We start from the raw sequence: 24,845 nt of genomic DNA on the forward strand, positions 1-24,845 counted from the left end.
CTTGGTTGCTGTTTGCACATCAGTGGGAGGGAATGACCCTCCAGCTGATTGGTTGTGAGACTGACCAGTGAGAAGCTGAGTCTACAGAGCAAGATTCGCTTTAGCAGGACTCAGGTTCCTGCCTGGTCTGTCCTTTGGGTGTGTCTTCTTTTGATGCAGCTCCAGGTGATATTCCAGCTTGAATCAATGAGGGCCAGCAGGTGTGCCTGCCTTAGAGCTTCCTGGGAGTGGCCCTGCCACAGTCTAAGTTTAGTTGTAGCCTGTATTGACTGCATTTTACAAGAAAGATAACTGATTATCAAAGCAATTTAGAGATGTTCTCAATTTAGAGAATGTATTTGTGGCAGAATTTAGGTTTAACCAATTTTTTTTTTTTATATCGTAACCTTCATACTCTTTCTACTATATACACTGACATGTTTATAGGTGATAATCATGAATTTTTGTATGCTTAAATGAATAAAGCATGATTAATTTACATTTCAAAAACAAAATTTGTACTCATAATTATACATTCTTGACATTTTATACCAAAGAGTAGGGCATAAGCTGAGGGTTGAAAATACAGATTTTTTAAGTAGAGATTTATGGTAAGTTTCTGGGGCAGAAGCTTTGGTTGGTATAAAACAAACTAATAACAATGTTTTAAAAAGAAGAAGACAGTCTTTCAAGTTTCCTTCCTTGATTTTAATCCCCAGGAGCTACCTGTCATGGAAAAGTAAGTCTAAGCTTTAGGGGTGGAGTATAGGGTTCCACAAGGGAAAAGAGGGAAAGACAATAAGAGGACACTTTCAGCCTCCATCTTGTAAAAACAGGAATGCGAGCTCCTGAAAGAAAATATAGTATTTAAGTAAAGTACTTTGGAATAATACGGGCTGAGTTTTAATTTTTGGCTTGTTACTATTTAGTCGAACGACATTTTCTCATCTGTGATATATGAAAAAAATAATAGTATCCTCAACATCAGGTTATTGTGAGAATTAAATGAAGTAGTGAATATAAACAATTTAGATAGGATCCAACACAGAATAAAGACTTAATAAATGTTAGCCATTAAGATGATGATGATATGAGGATGATGATGGTGGAAGCCATCCATATGTAAGGGACACAAATCTAGCATATGCAACATTTAAATGAAGACATCATATAAGATTTTATCTTCTTATATTATCTGAATACCGAGAAGGCTAGGAAAAGTAAAAAGGCAAGAAAGAGGACAGCTGGAATGGAAACCTAAATTTTCGCATGGATGTTCTACAAATTTAATAATTACTTGACAGAGGATCCATGAATTTACTCTAGCGTTAACACCAAATTTCCTTTTAAAAGATAAGAAAAGAGGCCTATAACTTTTTCAAAATACTAAAAATTCTACAAATCTAAAAATGTGGTAATAGGAGAGGTGCAGCTATTTGAATGAAATACAACCTCACGGAAGATGATGTCAGGAGATGAATTTCATCACCGCTAGTGTGTAGTAACTTATTTGCCTCTTGCCTCAGATATTAACACATTCTGACATCGTGCTCTTGATATTATTTAAAATATAATCTTGCAATAAATTCCATGAGTTATGCTGTAATCATCATTTTATTAATATGAGGTATGACATTTGAGATTGCTTAATGTCTAACACAAATGGTAGACAAAGTCAGAAAAACAAGTCACTTAGAGGGACTACATATTCAAGCTGCCTACTACCTCTTAAGTTTAGTGAAATGATCAGTCAGCCTTTCTCTAAAGGGATACTTTTTAGAATGGGGGAGAAAAATAGGAAGGAGACTTTCAATGTGTTTGCAACATATTGTCGCAAAATTAGTTATTGTTTCCCCTACACACACGCACACTTCACACAGTTTTATACAGTTCATGCCACAAAACATACCAAACAACTGACTCATTAGTTAAGAGGCCATCCATTTTACTTTGACAGTTCATGATAATGGAATTTAATTGTGGAAAAAGAAGAATTTTAGCTGAATGTCATTTGTTTTATTCAAACTGAGAATCAGGGATATTTCTAACAAAGGTTTTAAAACTTCTTTTGAAATCACAAAGCTGCTATGCACAGATAAGAGAAGAGGTCTGAGGATTCTCATCAGAAATTTTAAGATTTTTCCATCAGCTTTTTCACATTAACTAATAATTATCCAGAAAGGTACATAATAGTACAGAAATACAGAAGCCAAAAAAGGTTTTCTTAAGATATATAAATTGTAAATGATCGGTAAGGTGCAACAGAAAGGCTTTCCACACATAGTTATTTATATCATTTCAATTTGCTTTTAGGTAACAGTGATGGCTTGCTACAGAGCTGCTACTTATCATGAGTCCTGCACATTAGTTTCCATCAGTGACTACTAAGAAAATGTGGCAAAAATGTTGCTTAAAAGACTTATTTACAAACTGTTTTCTAAAAATTAATTTTTGGTGATCAGGCTCTCATATCAAACAATACAATTAGTTACAACATGCCATAACTATTAGAGACTTCTTAGTTAATTTATACATAAAAGTTAGATCACACTATCGATGTGGAAATTATCAGGATCCTATATATAATCAAACCATGTAGCCCATGGGTAAACCATAAAGGTTTTTTTTGATTTCCTTGGTGTGTGTCCCCATTTGGTTTCTTTACAGATTCTCTCCTGGCCTATAAGGATTCCTCAGAGCCACAAAATGGAATGTTTTAGAGAATCTGACATCCAGAACCCTGGCTTCATTCACTTCATCCTTGCTCTGATTTCTTAACAGTGCCAAAGGCTTGGGGTGTGTGTGTGTGTGTGTGTGTGTGTGTGTGTGTGTGTGTGTGTGTGTGTGTGTGTGTATATATATACACACACACATATATATATGTATGTATATATATATATACATACATATATACATATACACACACACACACACGTATATATATACATATATATATGTGTGTGTGTGTGTATTTGTATACAGAAAGAGTCAAATAAGTAATACCAATAAATAAAATCATTATGATATTATTACTTACAACTATCATATATTGAGTGTTACTAAAAGCTAAGACATTAACTCATTTCATCTTCACAACAACACTGTGAGACGCTTATTATTCTCCCCAATTTACAGATGAGAAAAGAGACTCAGTAAAGATCATTAACTTGTTCAAGTTTAAATTTTAAGTTTCTTTTATTTCTGAGGTCCATTCTCTTAATCAATAGATTGTAACATTTCTACAATTAATGTTGGTTGAATGAGTGAATATATGATGATGGTTCTTATCATTTATTTCTCTTCACAAGTTTCTCGCTTCTACTTCTGTCTAGTTCTCCATTTTACTACCATGTTCATTTATTCTTTATACTCAGCCTTAATTCTACCTTATGGCTCTGTATGTCTCTTGAGCAAACTGATTCTATGGCCAGCCTTCCATGTAAAACCCTAAACTTGAGATGACACTTGAAGTCTCTCCCCTTGAATCCTTGAATGTACCCTTGAATGTCCACATGGGTTACCACATAATATCCCTCACTCTTGTATGTAAGGTATACATATTTACTAAAATTATCTTATCCCCAATATAAATGTATTTTCTTTTATATTTTCCATAAAAAAAGAATATTCACCAGGTTGATCTTTCTGCATTGGTCTTCCTAAGAGGTCGACTACTTTCTTTCAAATGCAACTTTCTTTTTGTTGGCAGTCTTAGATACTACTACACAAAAGTCTATCTTCAGTTGAAAACTATTATGTGATAATTTTTCAATTTTCCCTGCCAGGACAGGATATTATCACAAAAAGAAATTCACTTAATTTTATTTATGCTCCCTTGTTTCCTAAAGTATCACCATCTCTAAGGATATACCAAGTGTCTCTAAAACAAAACAAAACAAAACAAAAGAATTAAGCTTCAAGATAAGGTTTAATATTAATGTCAGCTACACGCATAGGTACCTGCCTAATGGGGTAGTAGTTGAGGGTCTTCCTCATCCTCAAAACTTCTTCCCATTTTAATTGTATATTTGGACCTCTTAGAATATTTGAGTAGAATGGGATCATAATTGTAAATTACAATTCATTTAAATTTTATAGGTGAGGTAACTGAAGTTAATAAGGCAAAGCAGCAAAGTTCATCAGTGGCTTGAAGAGGGATGGTGTACAGGACATGTCAGTTACAGCAGTGGTCCCCAACTTTTTCAGCAGGGAGCAGTTTTGTGGAAGACAATTTTTCTACAGACCGAGGACAGGGGATGGTTTTGAGATGATTCAAGCACATTACATGTATTGTGCACTTTATTTCTATTATTGTTACATTGTAATATATAACGGATTAATTATACAATTCACTATAGTGCTGAATCAGTGGGATTCCTGAGCTTGTTTTCCTACAACTAGACGGTCCCTTCTGGGGGTGATGGGAAACAATGACACCCAAAGTGTGTTGCTTATGTCCAGAGTACTCTGTAATCTCGTTTTGGTTGCTGTCACTGCAGAAAATCATGCTTCAAGAAGATTGGATGTTGGAAATGGAAGCAGGCTTTTTGGCACTTTTGTGGCAATCTCAAGATATTTTGCCTTGACTTTAATCCAGAATGTATGGAGATTTGAAGTTGTCTCAAACATACTATTAAGGCCACGGTCATTTGCGATCTCAAGAAGTTAATCCTCTTCTAGCACGGACAAAGTCATTTCCTCAGCTTCTTTGCAAATGGATCTCAGATCCATTCCTTCCCAGTTCGAGGGGCTTTTGTGGTTGGGAAGTAACACTCTAACTCGTTAGAAAGCTGAGATAGGTGATCATTTACCAGCTGGGAGAAAGAAGGCCCTGGCTTGGTCTCTTTCAAAAGTCTCTGCTAATGTTTGAAACATGTCAAAAATCCCAATGTTCACTCGTCACCCCCATAATTCCAGTAGGCTTTGAATGCAGCCACTTTCTCTGCTGACTTGGACACAGTTGTCATTCTCTCCTGAAGTGAGAGATTGAGTTGGTTAAGCAGGTTGAATATGTCACAAAAATAAGCAAGTTTTTTGATCCACTTTGTGTCACTGAAATGTGTTGCCAGTGGTGACTGTTTTTCTAAAAGAAATCTCTGGAGCAGCTCTCATAACTCAGAAACTCTGGTCAGTAATCTACCTTTAGAAAGCGATCTCACCTCTGTGTATAAGAGAAGCCGTGTGTGCTCTGTGTCCATCTCCTCACAGAACTGCGTGATTTAAGGGTAGCACTTCAATATGGTTGATAAATTTTAATCACATCCTGCAAAATGTTAAGTTCAGGTGACATTGTTCAGTCAACCAGCATTTCTCTATGGATGTCACAGAGCACACACTCAAATTCAAAAGTGACCTCTTTGACCTGAATAGTAAAACCAGAAAGCCATCCAATCATGGTGGCCACTCAGTCTATGCATATACTGACACAAAATGACCAATTCAGTTTTCTTGATATGTAATTATACGAAGACTTTGAATAGTTCTGCAGCTGTAGTGTTGGTTGCCAACAAAAGTGCACATAATATATTCTCACGCACATCCTCCTGAAAAATATATCAAACAGAAATAAGCATTGTTGCCTTGTTGTCAACATTGGTAGACTAATAAATCTGGACTGCATACCATGGTGACTCATTATCCTCTCTAACAATCGTGCTGCAGTATCCTCTGCTATTTCATCAACTTGTCTAGTTATGGTGCTAGCCGAAAGAGGAACACATGCTATCTTTTGAACTGCAGCTTTTCCTAGAAGTTCACAACAAATGTCTTTAGCAGCACACAGGATCAACTCTTTGCCAGTAGTAAAGGGCTTCTTAGCTTTGGTAATGTGGTTAACCACTAAGAATGATACTCTTAGTGCAGACACATTGATGAAGTGGTGACCTTCAATAATTGTTTCTGGTCTTCGTGTTCACATTTTTTTTGAAAAACACCAAAGGCTTGTATTTTAACGCAGTGTGCTCAGTCTACATGTGGCAAAGCAGTTTTGAAGGTTTCATGGCTTCATTGGATAGCCCATTGCCCTGTATTATTCAAAGCAGGCTTGGAGAATGTGAATCACCTGTTTCAATGGACCCGTAATGTAAGTTGGACTCTTGGTATTTTCTTTCAAATGCATCTTTCTTTTTGTTGGCAGTTTTAGTCTTCTACTGTCTCATCATTGGGTCTTTCTCCCTTTTCAAAAAAGTTCTCTAGCGATGTTTGTTTTTTACTCATTTTGGATAGGTTAGTTTGTGGGCTTATCAAAACTGTGACTGAGACAAGTGTGCAGTGTGGGAAAGAGGGGCATATGGAAGTGGTAACTAAAACAATTGGTGGGCCACATGCAGGCTATAATAAGTGTCGGATTCTGACTTAAAGCCTGCCGCTAGAAGCAGCTTACTTGTCACTTGCCACTCACAGATAGGGTTTTGATACGAGTCTGTAAGCAATTGATTTATTGTGGTCTCTGTGCAGTCAAGCATCTCTGCTAATGTTAATCTGTATTTGTCATCTCTCTGTACAGCTAGCATCACTGCCTCAGCTCCACCTCAGATTATCAAACCTTAGATTCTCATAAGGAGCATGCAACCTACATCCCTCTCATGCACAGTTCACAGTAGAGTTTGCCCTCTTTTGGGAATCTAATGCCTGATGATCTGAGGTGGAGCTGAGGCAGTTATACTAGCACTGGGGAGTGGCTGCAAATACAGATGAAGCTTTGCTCACTCACCCACCACTCACTCCCTGCTGTACAGCCTGGTTCCTAACAGGCCCGTGACCCAGGGGTTGGGTACCCCTCAGTTAAAGTATATTTGACATACCCCAAAATTCCATCTACCTAAAATTGCCCTACCCAAATTTTCTGCAAAAGAAAGCAAAATAGCCCAGAAACAAACCACAGCATAAACCGTCAATTGATATATGACAAGACAAAATATTCAATAGGGAAAGGATAGTCTCTTTAACAAATAGTGTTGAGAAAACTGGATAATCACAAGAAAAAAAATGAATTTTTTCTCTAACCACTCATAGAAATTAGCTCTAAATAGATAAAAGACTTAAGCATATAACCTAAAACTAAAAATTCTCAAAAAAAAAAAAAACGGAAAAAAAACTCATCAACAGTAGTCTTGGCAATAATTTTTTAGGTATGGCACTAAAAGTATAAGAAACAAAAGCAAAAATTAGCAAGTGAGACTACACCTAACTTAAAAATTTCTACACAGCAAAAGAAACAAAATAAGGAGGTAATCTACGTAGTAGAAAAAATATTTTAAAACTTATATTGCATAAGGGGTTAATATTCAAAATATTTAAAGTATTTATACAACTCAATAACAAAAGAAACAATCTGATTTAAAAATGGGCAGAGGAACTGAATGGAATCTTTTTCCAAAGAGAGAGAAGACATCCAAATGGCCAACAGGTGTATGAAAAAATATTCAACATCATTATTCATCATGGAATGCGAATCAAACCTACAATGTAATATGATTTCACACCTCTTAGAATGACTATCATAAAAAGACAAGAGATAACGAGTGTTGGTAAAGATGTAGAGAATTGAGAACACTTGTGTACTGTGTTGGTGGGAATGTAAATTGGTGTAGGTATTATGAAAAACGGTGTGGAGGTTCTCAGAAACAAAAAATAGAACTACAATATGATTTAGCAATTCTATTTCTGGATATAAATACAAAAGAAATAAAAGTAGATATCAAAAAGATATCTGCACCCCATGTTCACTGAAGCATACACAGTAGCCAAGATATAGAGAGCACCTGAATGTCAATGGATGAATGGATAAAAAAGATGTGAATATATATATATATATATATATATATATATATATATATATATATGAATATATATATATATGGAAAAAATATATATATATACATATATGCCAAATATTTTGCAAATATAATGCACAGCATTGTGGTTGTAGTTAATAATATGAAATGATGTACTTTAAAGTTGCAAAGAGGCTATATCTTAAATTTTCTGATCAGAAAAAAGAAATTATAATCATGATATATAATGAAGGTGTTATTAGTAATCATAATGCAATATATAAATATATCAAATCTATAATTTTACAACAGAAGCTTACACAATGTTATATGTCAATTATATCTCAATTTTTTAAAAAGCAACAACAGAAACAGAGGGTGCCTCCAGAGATTTCAGAAAAAAGATAAAATATGTTCTGTCCTAAAATCAATATATATTAAATTTTGTTTTGTCACAGTGTCTCTTTTTTTTACAGCCTATGACTATAATCAGTCTTCCTTTACAGATACTCTGTACTCTAAAAGTGGTACTAGCACTATATCAAAGCTGTAATTTTGACCTAATTACTGCAACTGAGAAAACACATAACAGAATTGTTTTCAAAATTATCTGAGCCTAAAGCAGGATGCATCTGAGTTGGCAGTTTTTATTTGCAGGATAAGACAACATTGGCAAACCAAGTAAGAAATGATTATTCTTGCCAAAGTTTGGGTTATACAACTTCAAGAGCACATGAATTTGCAGACTGTAAACTTTTTAAAATAACCAGATGAAAGAGCGTTGCTACAGGAGAAAGAATAGTCTGGAATTTCTCAACTACTAAGTAAACAATGCCAATAACGTTATGCTTGCATTATATTATTGTAATACTCTCTAGGATAGTGGAACTTTGAATTTCTATGAGACTTTAGCACCTTCACCCGCATGTGTCTTTGAATACAAAACAAAACCAAATAAAATAAGCACATAGTATCAATATCTTAGGATCTAGGTGATGATCCAGATTACCTCACTTAATTAGAACTCTCAATGAATCCAAATTGTGTGGGTTAAGTGGGTTTTAGAAGGAATTGTTTTTAAAAGATAAGTGAACATTTATATCATAAATTTAGTCGAAATGCCATTTTCAGAGTGTCTTTAGGTAAATTAACATTCATGTCAAGCTCTTATAAATCTTAACATAAAACTTATATACATAAAACAACAGCATGCTACTATTTTTCTTAATAGAAAGTACAAATTTTCACATAATGCAATATGCCCATCATGGATTATAATTGAACGAGTGTCTTTTTATCACTTAATATCTGTTAATATCATCCAACTAGTGCTTTTGTCTCTATTGGTCTGAATAAAATTATAAATTTGATTTTTTTTGTGTGACCATTAGTTTACAATATTTATGAATTTTGGCTAAGTTTACACTAGTACAGTGCTTTATACAGAGTGGGCACTTTATAGATGTTTGACTGAATAAAGTCATTGCTTTCTCTGTTTCTTAAAAGCTATGTCTTTTTTTCTTTTTAATGGGCTGAGACTAGCCTAGAGAAGAAATCCTCCAAATTCAGTCCCCAGATTGAATTTCATGAAGAAATAGCCACACTAAAGGGATAAAAAATAGTGATGAAATAATTTTACTACCAAATCTTCAAACTCTATAGGAATCAAATAAAGTGTCAAGGTGAGAATAACAGTAATATGAGATAAATTTGGTTGAGATTGTCTTGGTTTTAGTACTTAAAGTCTCATTTCTTCTTGAAACCTCTTAGTTCTGGACAAACCAGTGTGGGTCCCAGGCCTGGCGGGTCCCAGATCTGGCTGTTATTCAGGCTCATGGCTAGGAATAGGACCCTGGATTTAGAATGTTACATTAGTGTAGTAGGGCGCCAGCACCCAAAATATGTAAACATAATTCAGCTTATTGTATCATGCACATATGGCTGAATGCCACTATTGTACTCTGCTATGTGTGGAGCCATGCAGTCCCCGGGGGAGCAAAAGGGAAGCACAGAAAAGGGGAGCAAAAGAAGAGCAGAAGCAGAACCCCATTCTCCACAATAGAATTGCACTTCCTGTAACAGAAGTGCACTCCCCACAATAAAGGTGGTGCCTGCTGTTTCATTCTCATGTCGGCCTCTTGTGCATTCTTCCAACTAGGTGTCTCCCTTCTTGATCAGCTCAGCGCTGACAACCAGGATGGTTGATTATCTAGGAGGTGGAGAAGTGAGAAATATAAACACAGAAGAGTTGGGAGTAGACATTAAGCTGAAAGAGGAAAAAAAAAACATTTCTCAAAAAACATTCTAAGCCTGGAGTATCCAACCTGTCCATAACTACCCTGCAGTTACCTGCATATATTATAAGCGTCTCTCATGCTAATGAACATCAATACAGAAAAGATTGGGGACAGAGGAATAATGAAAAAGTCTAAGCATAAATGCTAAGAAGTGAGAAAAGTCTATTTTAGAACCTTAACAAATATATATATAATTTCATAACACAGCTGGGCTTACTTGACTTCTTATGGATCATCTGAAATATTTAAATACCTCTGTAATTGGCATGATGTGAAAGAACAAAAATATTATTCAGTAATAAATTTCCCAAAATGATCAGCAAGAAAAGAGACACACAACATAATTTTCCAAATTATCCCCACTGAAACTGTAAGATCAGAGAGTCTCTCTATTTTTTTTTTTTTTTTTTTTTTGCCAAATAAGGATTGAAGAAAAAATTCTAAGTTGTTCAAAATTAAATTACAGCAGCTGGAGAATGAAAGAGACAGAACTGTTAGCCTTTTAATGGCTGCTGACCAGCTAACAAAAGATCTCACATTCTTGTATGGTTTACTGGAATTTTGGATTAACTTCCAGGTGGCAATTTCCTCAGATTATTTTAGTCGGGAACCATCTAACTCCAAGAGCTTCTGCTTATTGTTTACACATGAGCTTTTTGAACTGCTTCTGGCAGCCAATATACAGGAGCAGACATTTTGTTAATGCAAACTCTGGCCTATCCAAGAATTGGCTCTGCCTCACCTCCCACCCCTGGCCTATAGTTAGTGCAAATTACTTCAGATTACTTCTTCTCCCTGCCCCCTTACCTGATGTGAAAAAGAATGCTTGCAGAACTCTGGGATGATAGACATAATGTCTTTTCTACCTCGTCATGCTGCTGGTTGTTTAGACTGTGCCACAAGGCTGATCTTCTTTTGAGGTCAGCATTTTTAGCTCAATAAAACCTTACTTAAAAAGATTTCAGGCATAAAGCTAAAGATTTTTAGTTTAACAGGATTTTGCTATGAGATTCTTTAAAATTATTTGTAGCTCGATGTTTCTCTCGATAATCCAAACATCAAGGAGTCCGAAACTTAAGAGACTTCGGAAAATTTGCTGTGAAGATATATTTCAAAGATAAGTATGTATGCATTGCTCCTTTGTCTAACTCCCCTTAGGGGCAGTCTACAGATGAGTGACACAATGCCTTTGTTGAACCCTCCCCTAGCATGGCTAATTCCAAAGTTACATTGGCCCCATGAGATCCTCTTGCTCCACCCATGTCTACCTGGGACTCTCTCACACCCAACTAACAAATTATTCAAGGCAGACTTGTTGCCAGGCAGCCAGACCTACCCTGTGATTTTCCTGGGCCATGCATGCATAGGCAGGCAGCAGCCCTCAGCTAGCACATATTTCAGGGGAGACTTTTAGTGGTGAGCCACTAGTACCAGCCCCTGATGCAGTGTCTCTTGGGTGGATTGCTAGGGTCTGTGGGCCCAAGGTGGATGGTGGCTGGCCTTGCTGTGATCTGTAACTTTTGCGGGAGCCCACAGGTTCAGCACTGACAGCAATTCTGAATCTGCATTGGCTTGATGGGATCAACTTGCTCCACCTAGTGTCTCCCTGAGACCCTGCGCCACCTAACTACACATTGCCCATAATGGGCCCATTCTTAGGCAGCCAGTTCCACGCTGTGCTTTCCCTGGGCCATTAATTTAACAGTAAAAAACAGCCTTCTGCTCACTCGACCCATGGGTCCTGGGAGAGACTTTTGGTAGAGGGCCACAAGGTACAGTATTTCATGAACATATCTCAAGTGTCTGTAGGCCCGAGGCAGGCAATGGCTGGCCTTGCTGCAATCTGAGATTTTTATGGAAAGCCACATATTCAGCACTGTAACAAAATCTGATTCTGCATTGGCTGGGTGAAATCTGCTCACTTTACCCCAGTAACTCCCTGGGTTCCCACCCCAATCAACTCCCGTACCACCCAAATGCTCTTTCAGCTGTGGAATCTTACAGGCAGCTGACAGGCAGCATCAGGCATTGAAATACACTGGTCTTTTTGCTAAACCATCCCAGGCCCTGTATTGAATGGAAATGAATGGCTTATAGTATGGTCTCTCCCATTTGCCTCCAGATCTAGCACAGGTAGCCCCTAACTATTAAAGGCAGCAGCTGACCTTAGACTATACAGGAAACTCTCTCAAGGAGCCCCAAAACAAACACACCCAAAGGCTGGCATCAGACCACAATAGAGCACTACCTGACTAGTCCCATAAGCAGCAAACCCAAAAGGTTGTCTCTTGGATGAGGAAACTGACAAACAAAATGGATGCAGTCAGTCTCCCTCCCAGCAAGCCATGCAGTTTCCAGACAGCCTTAGCTACAGTGTCCCAGGTGACCTTAGATACAATGTCCTATGTAACTTTAGCTACAACATCCTATACAACATGTAGAACACATGTGCACTGTGATTGATTGTGATTGATTATAGTACCTGGCCTTAAGTCACTATTTCACACCTTGTTATAAGAACGGCTCCGCCTGTGCAGGCTGGGAAGTGCTGGAGCTGTGCCTGTGCCTTGCTGTGTCCTGCTATGCCTGAATAAAACTATATCGCATCTGCCCACGGCTTCTTGCATATTCTTCCATCTGCCGGAACCATGCGCCAAGGACTGTAGAACAATTGGCATAACATAGCCAGAGGGATTGCCAAGTAAGGGGAGCCCCTGCCCGGGAGGAGGAGGACGAAGGCATGTGGCCCCCACACAGCATGTGGTATCCCATTGTCGTGGTTCTTATGACTTGGACTCCCCGGAGGAGTGGGAAGAGGTAGACAGCTTTCTGGCCATTACTGAGAAGGCACTCTGCTCCCTGGAGGGACAACTGTGAGAAAAGGCCAGAGTTGCCACTGGCCATATAGGTTGGCTGTTGCTAACTGCGCTGAAACACAACATGGACAAAGCCTTGCAAGAAGCTGTACAGGTCCATGAATTGCATACAAAAGAGGAGGCTCTGGAGGCATGTTTTCAGCAGTTAGAGGAAAATCTGTTCTGTGATGCAGCGCATGACACCCTGGAGGTGGAAGAGGAGCCTGAAGAAGACGTCAGGCAAGTGCAAGCCTGGCCTATCATGCACCAAAAGGTAAAACATGAACAGCCCCTGGGACTGGGAGGAGTACAGGCTGGAGGCCCCACTGTGACAGAATATACTACCTACAAACCCTTATACCCATACTGAGTTAAGGAAGTTGGGGAAGCATGCCGGTAGAGATCAGGGGAGCCCCACTGGCATGGCTATTGCATTTGTGGGATGAAGGAGCAGACAGCATAGTTTGCTCCCCAGATAAAATGAAGAGGCTGGCTTCCATTACGGTACACCCCTCCCTGCAGCAGCGTCTACAGAACAGTCACAGGCTGACCCAAAGGCAAGGTAATTACACCCTGATGGAGTGGATAACCGCTGCTGTGCAAACTGTCTGGGATGATGCAGGAGAGCTACCAGACACAGTGAGTAAATGGCAATCATATACGGAGTTGGTGCAAATCATCCGCGAGCTGGGAATGTGACAGCCTATGTTCAATTTGAACACACGTGGACCAGACGATTAATGGTTCACCTCAGGAATGAGGGACTTAGTCCTGGGGACTGCACCATCCTCTTTCTTTAGGTCCTTGGTAGCCATCTTGGCCCCCTATGTTGGATGGCGTATCCATGAAGTAACTATGGCAATGGCCACCCTGGGACACATTGAAGGGTGGCGGCAAGACCATGGCAACCAATGTGTCCATTCAATTAAGTCTCAGTCTTCCCCAGAAAGAAAGGCAGGGGAGACGGGGAAGAAGCCACCAGTTACTGCGGGACCCATACAGGTGACCCGAACGCAGATGTGGACAGATTTGCTGATGGTGGGCATAGACCCAGAGAAAATTGATAGATAGCCCAATGCTATGCTGTTAGAATTGTGGCGACAGTTGAAACTGACACCGCAGTTCCAAAAAAGTGCAAAACCAATATCTGATAGAGCCTGACAGGTGTCTCTGAAAGACTTCCTGACAGTCCCAGATGCACTCTCCATATATGACTAGGAAGAAGGCTGAGGTGCTTGTCTGGAAGCGGTGGGCAGGAACCAGAGGCCCTCTGGTCCCCAAAAATGTCTAATGCATGCTAGTGTTGGTAGATACTGGGGCTGACTGCAGCCTGATGCACGACAACCCAGAGAGATTCCCAGGGCTAGCAGTGTACATTGATGGCAAGATCATAAAGAAAAAAGGGGTGACCATATCCCTGGGGATTGAGTGATTGCCTCCACGCTCCTACAAGGTATGTGTCCCTGGTTCCAGATTACATCCTAGGGGTGGACATTTTGCAAGACGTATGCTTGCAGACATCAGCAGGAGAGTTTCGCCTGAGGGTGTGAGTGGTAAAAGCCATGGTGCATGGACACCCTTGACATCTCTCTTCCCAAAGAAGTGCAGCCCCCCACGGAGGGTGGTGAATGTCAAGCAATATCAGCTACTGGGAAGCCATGCAGAGATTCGGGCTACTATTCAGGAATTAGAAAAGGCACAGATATTAAGCCCCATACACAGCCCCATGTGGCCTGTCCGGAAGCCCACTGGTACTTGGAGAGTGACTGTCGACTATAGTGAGCTGAACAAAGTAACACCACCACTGTATAGTGCAGTGTCCTCCATCCATGAACTCATAGACAGATTAACGGTACAATTGAGAACATACCACTATGTAGTGGACTTGGCAAGCACCATTTTCTCCATTGACTTGGCTCCTACCATTCAAGAGCAATTTGCCTTCACATGGGAAGGACGACAATGGATATTCCTGGTGCTGCCCCAGGGATACCTGCATAGCCCAATCATCTGCAATGGTTTAGTAGCAAAGGACTTTGCTGAATGGCGTTGTCTGCCAACTGTTGTGTTGTTCCATTATATTGATGATATTCTATTAACTTCTGCTTCCCTTTCAGATTTAGAGCAAGCCATACCGGTGCTAGTGCAACGCTTGAAAACATGTGGCTGGGACATGAATGACAACAAGATACAGAGCCCTGGCTTATCTGTCAAATTCTTGGTTGTTATCTGGTTGAGTAAGATGAAAGTTATTCCTGAGGCAGTGATTGATAAAATCCAGGCCTTTCCATACCCGACAACAGTAAAAGAACTACAGAGTTATGCAGGCTTGCTGGGGTATTGAAGGGCCTTCATACCTTATTTGGCACAAATTGCCTGCCCTCTTTAAGCCTTAGTACAAAAGAGAGGTACATGAGATTGTACTGAACAGGTAGAAAAGGCCTTTTTAGGGAACCAAAAGAGCTGTCCAGCAGTCACAGGCTCTGAGAGTCATTGACCCTGGATGGCCATTTCAATTGGATGTACACGTGACCCAGGAGGGCTATGGCTGGGGGCTCTGACAGTGCACTGAGCAGAGCCAAGTACCTATTGGGTTTTGTTCTCAGCTCTGGAGGGGAGCAGAGAGTAGGTACTCACTGATAGAGAAACAATTAGCTTCCGCCTATATGGCCCTACAGGCAACAGAAGCCATCACTGGGGCTGCCAAGGTAGTAGTAAAGACCACATACCCCATACAAAGGTGTATCTGTATGTGGATCAGTTCCCCCAAGACTGGGGTAGCACAGATGCCAACCCTAACCAAATGGGGTGCATACTTAGAGCAGAGAAGAGTGCTGGCAACCAGCCCACTAACAGTGGAACTGCAGCAGGTCTAGAAGAGTTTATGACTGGTACAGATACCACAACAAGAGCCTATAGACATTAAGCTGTCTCCATTTAAATAGGGAAGCCCCCTGTCCCGGACAATGCTTGGTATACTGACGGCTCAAGTTGAGGACCTATTGCAAGGCAGGTGGCCATAGGCGTGCAGCAGCCACTGACAGTGTATAGTTTGATACTGGTACAGGGCAAAGCAGCCAAATGGAAGAACTTAGGGCCATATGGATGGTGATAACATATGAAATAGCCCACTGACAATCTGCACAGACAGCTGGGCTGTCTTTAAGGGTCTAACTTTGTGGCTCTCCACTTGGAAGTGACAACAGTGGATGGTAGGACACTGACCCCTGTGAGGACAAGACATGTGGCAAGACTTGTGGTACTTAGGTCAAGACAAAGATGTTACTATCATGTCACTGGACATGTCCCGTTAGTGTCACCGGGGAATGATCAAGCAGATGTTCTAGCCAAAGTGAGGTGGCTAGAAGGGGCTCCCGCTATAGATGTAGCCCACTGGTTACATCATCGGTTGCAACATGTAGGGGCTAAGACTATGTGGTCTGTGAGAAAACAATGGAACATACCAATTACATGGGCTCAGTTCAGGTACAGGATGCTTCTGAAAAGTGCCTTGTCTGTGTATAGGACACTCTAAACCCTTGACGATATCGACGAGAGTTTGGTCAAGTGCTCAGGGGGCACATCCCTCTGATACAATGGCAAGTAGATTACATTGGGCCATTGCCAAAGGCCCAGGGTACAGTGTATGCACTCATTGCAGTTGACACTGCTATTGGATTGCTTTTTGCCTGGCCTTGTGTGGCTCCTGACCAGAGGCACACTATTCAAGTGCTGACACACTTGTGCTCCTTTTATGGTTAACCCTCAGTCATTGAAAGTGATAGGGGCACTCATTTTACAGGACGTGAAGTCCAAGTCTGGGCCAAATGGATGGATATCCACTGGCACTCGCATACTCCTTACAATCTTCAGGCTGCAGGATTGATTGGATGTTATAATGAGTTGTTGAAGAGACACTCACAGGACTCTACTACCCCACCGGGTTTGAGGGCATTGATCACCTGGTTATGGGAAGTGATAAGGAGTCTGAATGAGAAACCTCAGGCCGGAGGATCAGCCCCAATAGAAGCTCTGCTGCACCGGGTTGCAGCACCCATCCAATTACAGGTTACCACATCTGAGGTATTGTTAAAACTTAGACATGGATTGAATGGCAATATTTTGCTGCCTGCTCCCACCTGCCTGAGAGCAGGAGAGATAAGACAATGGTCTTGGCCATGAAAGATACAAGCCCCCACTGTCAGCAACTTGGGCTGATTGCTCTCTGGGGAAAAGGCTTGTCAGCCAACTTGACAGTCACACCCTGTGTGATGGCCAACTGGCCACCACAAATGACTACAAATTACCCAGGAACTTTTGGAAATGAACAACCTGAAAGCGTGCTAAAGAGCACATTTGTTCTCTCACTCTGGCCTATAGTGAGCTCTCTGGTACTATGTCATGTGTCCCAGACAGTTGTAGAAACAAAGTAAGAGACAGTAAGGTACCGCTGACCTGGGTGGTCTCCTGTGGTGGCTACTGTTCTCTCAAAGGATGAGACGTTGGCCTATATTTTGCCAACAGGGAGAGACACCTCTCCTGGTTCCGTTCTTTTTTCTCTCCTTCTGCCCTTAGGCAAGTGTGTGCCAATTCTGTGGTGGATTGTGCACACACCTACACCACAGTCGCCAATGTCTCTGACTGCTGGGTGTGCACCGACTTCCTTTCCAGTGCTTCTGTGGGATTGCACTGGCATATACATGCTGCCAACCAAACGGCATGGGATGCCCTGAGGAAGTGAGGTCCTTCAGCCTTCAGATGGAAGGATGCTCGAAGACAAGTAGATAGCATTATGTGGAATCTACACAACCACAGCCAGCCGTGGCTGGGGTACTCTGTGTACACTGGGTAGAATTGGTTAATGAGTGAGATAGTTGAGATAAAGGGAATGGTCTCCTATTGTATGGAGAGGCCAAATTGTACCTGCCCTCTGGATTGGGTGCCTCGGTCATTGTGTGCTAATGTAACAGTTGTTACTTCCCCCACACAATGATGAATGGGATTGAAACATCAGAGGCTGGTCCTCACTTTCCCCCTACCCCCTGGTAGTCTCTGGGTGTATGGGAACCATGGGTAACCATATGTACTGGCTGGGTGTACCTGGATATGGCCATATCTCCCTGCCCAAGTGTGAAAGACTTTGACCAAATGGCTGAGCAATTGGGATGCTTATTATGCCCACCATTCTCACGTGAAGTGGACACCTTGGTGATTTTATCCCTTGGCCATTTTCCTGCCTGCTGCAGGTGACATTGTAGTTGAAACACGTCACTGCTTTGGCCATCCACATAGCTTGGACTCTGAATCAGACTCATACCTCCTTGAATCTGCTCACCGATGAAGTAGACCAAATAAGAAAGGTGGAGCTGCAGAACCGAATGTCTTTAGATGTCCTAACCACAGATCAAGGAGGAACCTGTGCAATCTTCCACACCTAATGCTGTGTATACATCCCAGACAATAAGAAAAATATAATCCAAGCCTTAGGAGGGCTGAACCAAGAGATACAGGCCATCCAACAACTAACTGGCAACCCCTTACAGGAGTAGTGGGCCAACCTCTCCTTGTCATGATGATGGGTCCTTTCTGTCCTTGGGGTAGGTGCCTGTGTCTTGGCGACATGCTGCTGCTCTCTATATTGTTATTGTAAAATGAGTCCAAAGTTTTGCCCTATTGTCATGGCCATCAACAAAACCCACGGCTAGATAAAGGAGGAACCCTGAAGGGGTGGAGTGTTGGGTGAGGAAACTGACAAACAAAATGGATGCAGTCAGGATCCCTCCTAGCAAGCCGGGTGATTTCCGGACAGCCTTAGCTACAGAGTTCCAGGTGACCTTAGATACAGTGTCCTATGTAACCTTAGCTACACTGTCCTATACACCCTGTAGAATGCATGCACATTGTGATTGATTGTGATTTATTATAGTACCTGGCCTTAAGCCACTATTGTGCACTTTGTTATAAGAACAGCTCCGCCTGTGCAGGCTGGGAGGTGCTGGAGCTGGGCCTGTGCCTTGCTGTGTCCTGCTATGCCTGAATAAAACTATGTCGCATCTGCCCATGGCTCCTCGCATATTCTTCTATCTGACAGAATTGCGCACCCCAAGCTTCAGTACCTCGAATGTGCAGAACATGTCTCAACAGGTACATGAGCCTGCTGGGGTGCATCCCACTTTGTGAGGTCAGCCCCCATACAACGATTCATACTCCATGGGACTGACCAATCTCCACAGCCAGGCAGCCTGAGAGTCAATCCCATACACTACATGCTAACAGCAATCAAAGCTTAGCTACAACAGGTGAAAACACAGAACCCACACAAGGAACATGCCCAAAGTCCCTGGTGCAGGTGATCAGAAAGACTATGCCAGTGGGCCACACAGGACACCTACTACATAAGGGCAACTGGTCAAGGCTGGCAGACATAACAAATCTTCCTAATACACTGAAATGAACACAGAGAAGCAAGTAAAATGAGAAAACAAAGAAACATATAGCAAATAAAATGATGGGAGAAAACTCCAGAAAAAGAACTAAACAAAATGGAAGCAAGCAACCTACCAGAGACAGAGTTCAAAACACTGGTTATAAGGATGCTTGATGAACTTAGGGGGAGAAAAGATGATCTCAGGGAAAGACTTCAAAAGAGAGATAGTAAGCGTAGAAAAGCCATAGAAATCATAAAAAAGAACCAGTCAGAAAGGAAGACTATAATAACTAAAATGAAGAATACACTAGAAGAAAACAACAGTAGATTAGATGAAGCAGAAGACTGAATCAGCAAGTTAGAAGACAAAATAGCAGAAAATACTCAATTGAACCAGCAAAAAAAAATTAAATTCGATTTAAAAATGAGGAAAGTTTAAGAGACCTCTGAGACAACATCAAACATACCAACATCTGGATCATAGTGGTACCAGAAGGAGAAGAGAGCAAGGGATTGAGAACCTATTTGAAGAAAGAATGACAGAAAACTTTCCTAACCTGACAAAGAAAATAGGCATACAAGTCCAGGAAGCGCATAGTCCCAAACAAGAGGAATTCAAACAGGCCCACACCAAGACACATTATAATTAAAATGCCAAAGTTTAAGGACAAAGAATCCTAGAAGCACCAAGAGAAAGGCAGCTAGTTACTTACAAGGGTACTCCCATAAGAATGTCAGGTAAATTTTCAACATAAACTTTACAGGTCATAAGAGATTGGCCCAAAATATTTAAAGTGATAAAAAGTAAGGACCTGCAACTAAGACTACTCTATCCAGCAAGGTTATCAATTAAAAGTAAAAGTGAGATAAAGAACTTCCCAGACAGGAAAAAGCTAAAAGAATTCACTACCACCAAGCCAGTATTCCAAGAAATGTTGAACAGTTTTCTTTAAGAAGAAGAGGAGGGAAAACAAAAATATGAATAATAAAATAGAAGTAGCTATGTTCCTATCAATAATCACTTTAAATGTAAGTAGATTAAATGCTCCAATGAAAAACATAGGGTAGCCAAATGGATAAGAAAGCAAGACACGTACTTATGCTGTCTACAAGAAACACACTTCCGATCAAAAAACATACACAGACCGAAAGTACAGAAATGGAAAATGATATTTCATTCAAATGGAAATGAAAAAAAGAAATTTGGGAAACAGTACTTATATCAGACAAAATAAACTTTAAAACAAAAGCTATAATAAGAGGGATCCATCCAACAAGAGGACATAACCCTAGTAAGCATTTATGCATCCAACATAAGAGCACCTACATATATAAAGCAAAGATTGACCAATATAAAAGGAGAGATTGATAATAATACAATCATAGTAGAAGACTTTAACACTTTGACACCAATGGACAGATCTTCCAGGCAGAAAATTGACAAGGAAATGGTGGCCATTAATTACACACTAGACAAGGGATATTCAACTGATATTTTTAGAGCATTTCTCCCTAAAGCAGCAGAATATACATTCTTCTCAAGTGCACATGGAACATTTTCTAGGAGAGACCACATCTTAGGCCACAAAACAAGTCAATAAATTATACCAAACATCCTCTCTGACCACAATGGTATAAAAATAGAAATCAATTAGAAGAAAAAAAAAACTGAAAAATACACAAACACATGGAGACAAAACAACATGCTACTAAACAATGAATGAGATCAAGAAAGAAATCAAAAGATACCTAGAGACAAATGTAAATGAAAACACAATGACTCAAAAGCTGTGGGACACAGCAAAAGCACTCCTAAGAGGAAAATTTATAGCAATACATGCCTATCTCATAAAACAAGAAAAAATCTCAAATAAACAATCTGAACTTACACCTAAAGGGACTAGAACAAGAACAGCAAACAGCCCAAATTGAGACAAGGAAAGAAATAATAAAGATTGGAGCAGAATAAATAAAATAAAGTTTCTAAAAAAAATACAAAGGTCAATAAAATTAAGAGCTAGTTCTTTGAAAAGATAAACAAAATTGATAAAGTTTATCCAGACTCATCATAACAAAAGAGAAAGGACCCAAATAAATAAAATCAGAAATAAAAGAGAAGTGACTATTGACTACAGAAATACAATGGATTATAAGAAAATACTATGAGCAATTATATGCCAACAAATTGGAAAATCTAGAAGAAATAAATAAATTCCTAGAAACACAGAATTTCCAAAGTCTGAGTCAAGGAGAAACAGAAAATCTGAACCAACAGATTACCACTAATGAATTCGAATTAGTAATAAAAAAAACTCCCAACAAACAAAAATCCTGGAACAGATGTTTTCACAGGTGAATTTAACCAAACATTCAAAGAATTAACACCTATTCTTAAACTATCAAAAAAGTTCAATAGAAGGAAAGGTTCTCAAACTTGTTTTATGAGGTCACCATTACCCCAATTCCATTACCAGACAAAGATGTTACAAAAAATAAGATTATAATTCGATATCCCTAATAAACATAGATGCAAAAATTTTCAACAAAATATTAGCAAACCGAATCCACCAATACATTGAAAAGATCAGGACTCGATTATGGTGGTGGCCTGGGTCTGTATCCTGGGCAGAGGTGGGCTCAAGAAACAGGCGATGCCCTCTGCCAACTCTTCTGTCTGTGGGCAGGAACTGACTCTCCAGCCCTTGACCTGAGGCCAGACAACTTGGTTCCTCACTGTATGTACACGGCACATTTCAAGCTGCTGCCACAGTGTTAGAACTCAGAGTGAGTGAGTCAAGCAGCAACGAATGGCTGCACTGACTGATCAATGCATCTCAAGACATACATGCTGTTGGCAGGTGAACTATTCCAAGTGAAATGTACCCTTTTCTACAGTTATATTCACACCACCTGTAGCATGGCCCAGAGCACTGGTCTCAAGCTTATGTGGTACAAAAACAAGGGTGATTTGGAAGAGCCCATCATATTTTCAGAGGTCAACATGAACAAAAATTCAATATGGTTTTACTCACGTGAGGCACAAGACAGTGGATTCTACACTCATGTTTTAAAAAACTAGACATATTGCATGAAGGTATTAACGCCCTTGACTATTGCAGAGAATGAATAAGGTCTGTGGTACAATAGCAGGATCCACTATTTTTGAAGAATCTGAAGTCTCTAAAAGAAAAGAGATCTCCTGCCCAGATATGGATGCCTGATGTTATGTGGTACAAAAATGTAAGTCAAAGATGTCAAGAAGCATTATAATACAGAAAAAAATGCTAATCTAAGAAGTTCATAAAGAAGATAAAGAAAACTACTTGCAAACTGAAGTATGAAGGAAAACTTGTAAGACAAAAAAACAACAACAACAAAAAAAAACAAATTGAGAGTTACAGCTTTAATTACAGACAAACCTCCCAAGCCATTATTCCCCATGAAGAATCATCCAAGTGTTATAGGTGTCCAGCTGGTTAAGCCTCTGAACATCCCTTGCAAAGCATTCTTTGGATTTAGTGGAAAGTCTGAACAAATGATCTACTTGATGAAAAGGGAAATTTTATTAAAGAACTGGTAGGTCATATTAGAGAAGGTAAAATAAGGCTCTTCAAAATAATATCTTGGAGAAAGAAAAGTTGAGATGGCACACATCTTTGATTTAGTGGTGGAGGCTGCCCTGACAAATTATACCTGACATGTGCAAAACTGAAAAAAAAAAAAGAAAAGAAACATGTCAGTATTCTGCTGTGTAAAAATGATTTAATCTACAAAAATGAGCTTGGAGGAGGCCTGGGAGCAATCTTCCTCCCCTTTGACCTGCTCGTGGTCATCTACAAATGCTACAACACTGAATTAATGCTTTTCTACTGACAGCATTTTGGAGGTGATAAAACTACTAAGGACAGGGAATATGATGCCTATCTCTCTTACACAAATGTGGAACAAGGTAATTTAGACCGTAACAATCCTGAAGAAGAGCAATTTGCTCTTGAAATACTGCCAGGTGACCTGGAAAAACACTATGGGTATAAACTCTTCATCTGAGAAAGAGATCTAATTCCAAGTGTAAATCGAAATTCTAGTGATGAAGTTTCCCACATAACTTCTTCCTTTTGGGGAGCAGAAAGTAGGAAGACAATGAAGACTCAGAGCTGCTGATACATTGGGATACTATTTTAACATTTTTTCCACTTCATAGAAACTTTCTGCCTTTCCTAGCATTCTGTTTCACCAGTTCTCTAAATGATAATTACCAGATGATAAATTTCCCATTGTTACTTGTGTTTTGTTGTGTTTTGTTTTGTTTTGTTTTGCTTGTTTCATTTTTATTTTTATTTTTACTTTTTGGAGATTTTAAAGAAGTTTTCTTTCACTGAATACGTAATCTCTACAATAAAATGCTTAAAATTCATAAGTTTCTTTCCCCACTTAAGAGTTGTTTATCCCCTCAGATACATGAGCAAGCCCTAAAATGTGTTAAGTGAACACCAAAACAGCAGTAGCAATGAATTGTAAAAAGAGCAAATTCTATGTGTATCTCTTAAAAAGTTCTTTGTTTCTCTGTAGGGTGTGTGGAAAGTTTGCTCATTTTTACTTGTGAAAGTCTTCTTGCTGTAAAGTGATGGAAATAAAACCCTGGAAAAAAGAGATCAGTAAAATCAATTTCTCTCTTTATATGGCGCGTACTGTGCTGTTTGGAGCCCCACATTGTATACTGGCTATTACTCCTTGATGACCTTGGGGAAATTTGCAGTAACCTTGGGGAAATTTGTAGCAACAGATATTGTTATGCTTCTGTATATTTGTAGTAACCTTGTAGTAACCTTCTGTATATCTGTAGTAACCTTCTGGAAATTTGTAGTAACCTTCTGGAAATTTGTAGTAACCTTGGACAAATTTGTAGTAACAGATATTGCTATGCTTCTGTATATTGCATTACGTCTGCTAGACGGAAATGGACATTAGACAAGGCCTTGTGCTCTGCTTAGTAAAGACAGCTCTCTGTTGCAAAAAGAAATTATACTACACGATCAAGTGGGATTTATTCTTGGGATGCAAGGTTGATTCAGTATCAGCAAATCAGTTAATGTGATACACCACATTATCCATTTGAAAGCTAAAAAATCATATGATCATATCGATAGATGCAAACATATCATTTGACAAAGTCCAGCATTTATTTATGATAAAAACTCTCACCAAAGTGAGAATGGAGGAAAAATACCTGAACATAATAAAGGTCATTTATGACAAACACACAGCTAACATCATCCTCAATGGGAAAAAGCTAAAAGCATTCTCCTTAAGATCAGGATGAAGACAAGGATGTCCTCTTTTACCACTTTTATTCAACTTAATATTAGAAGTCCCAGCTAGAGCAATCAGAAAAGAAAGAAAAATAAAAGTCATCTAAATTGGAAAGGAAGAAGTAACCCTGTCATTATTTGCAGATGTCATGATACAATACATAGAGAACCCTAAAGATTCCACCCCCCCCACAAAAAAAAAA

General features: G+C 39.7%; 1 pseudogene; it reads left to right on the forward strand.

Annotated features, from left to right (window-relative positions):
• The first annotated feature begins 15,572 nt into the window (after positions 1-15,572).
• Positions 15,573-23,494, forward strand: LOC105310226 (annotated as a pseudogene).
• The last annotated feature ends 1,351 nt before the right edge of the window (positions 23,495-24,845 follow it).

Source organism: Pteropus vampyrus, unplaced genomic scaffold (assembly GCF_000151845.1).
Source record: "Pteropus vampyrus isolate Shadow unplaced genomic scaffold, Pvam_2.0 Scaffold1460, whole genome shotgun sequence".
Lineage (NCBI taxonomy): Eukaryota > Metazoa > Chordata > Mammalia > Chiroptera > Pteropodidae > Pteropus > Pteropus vampyrus.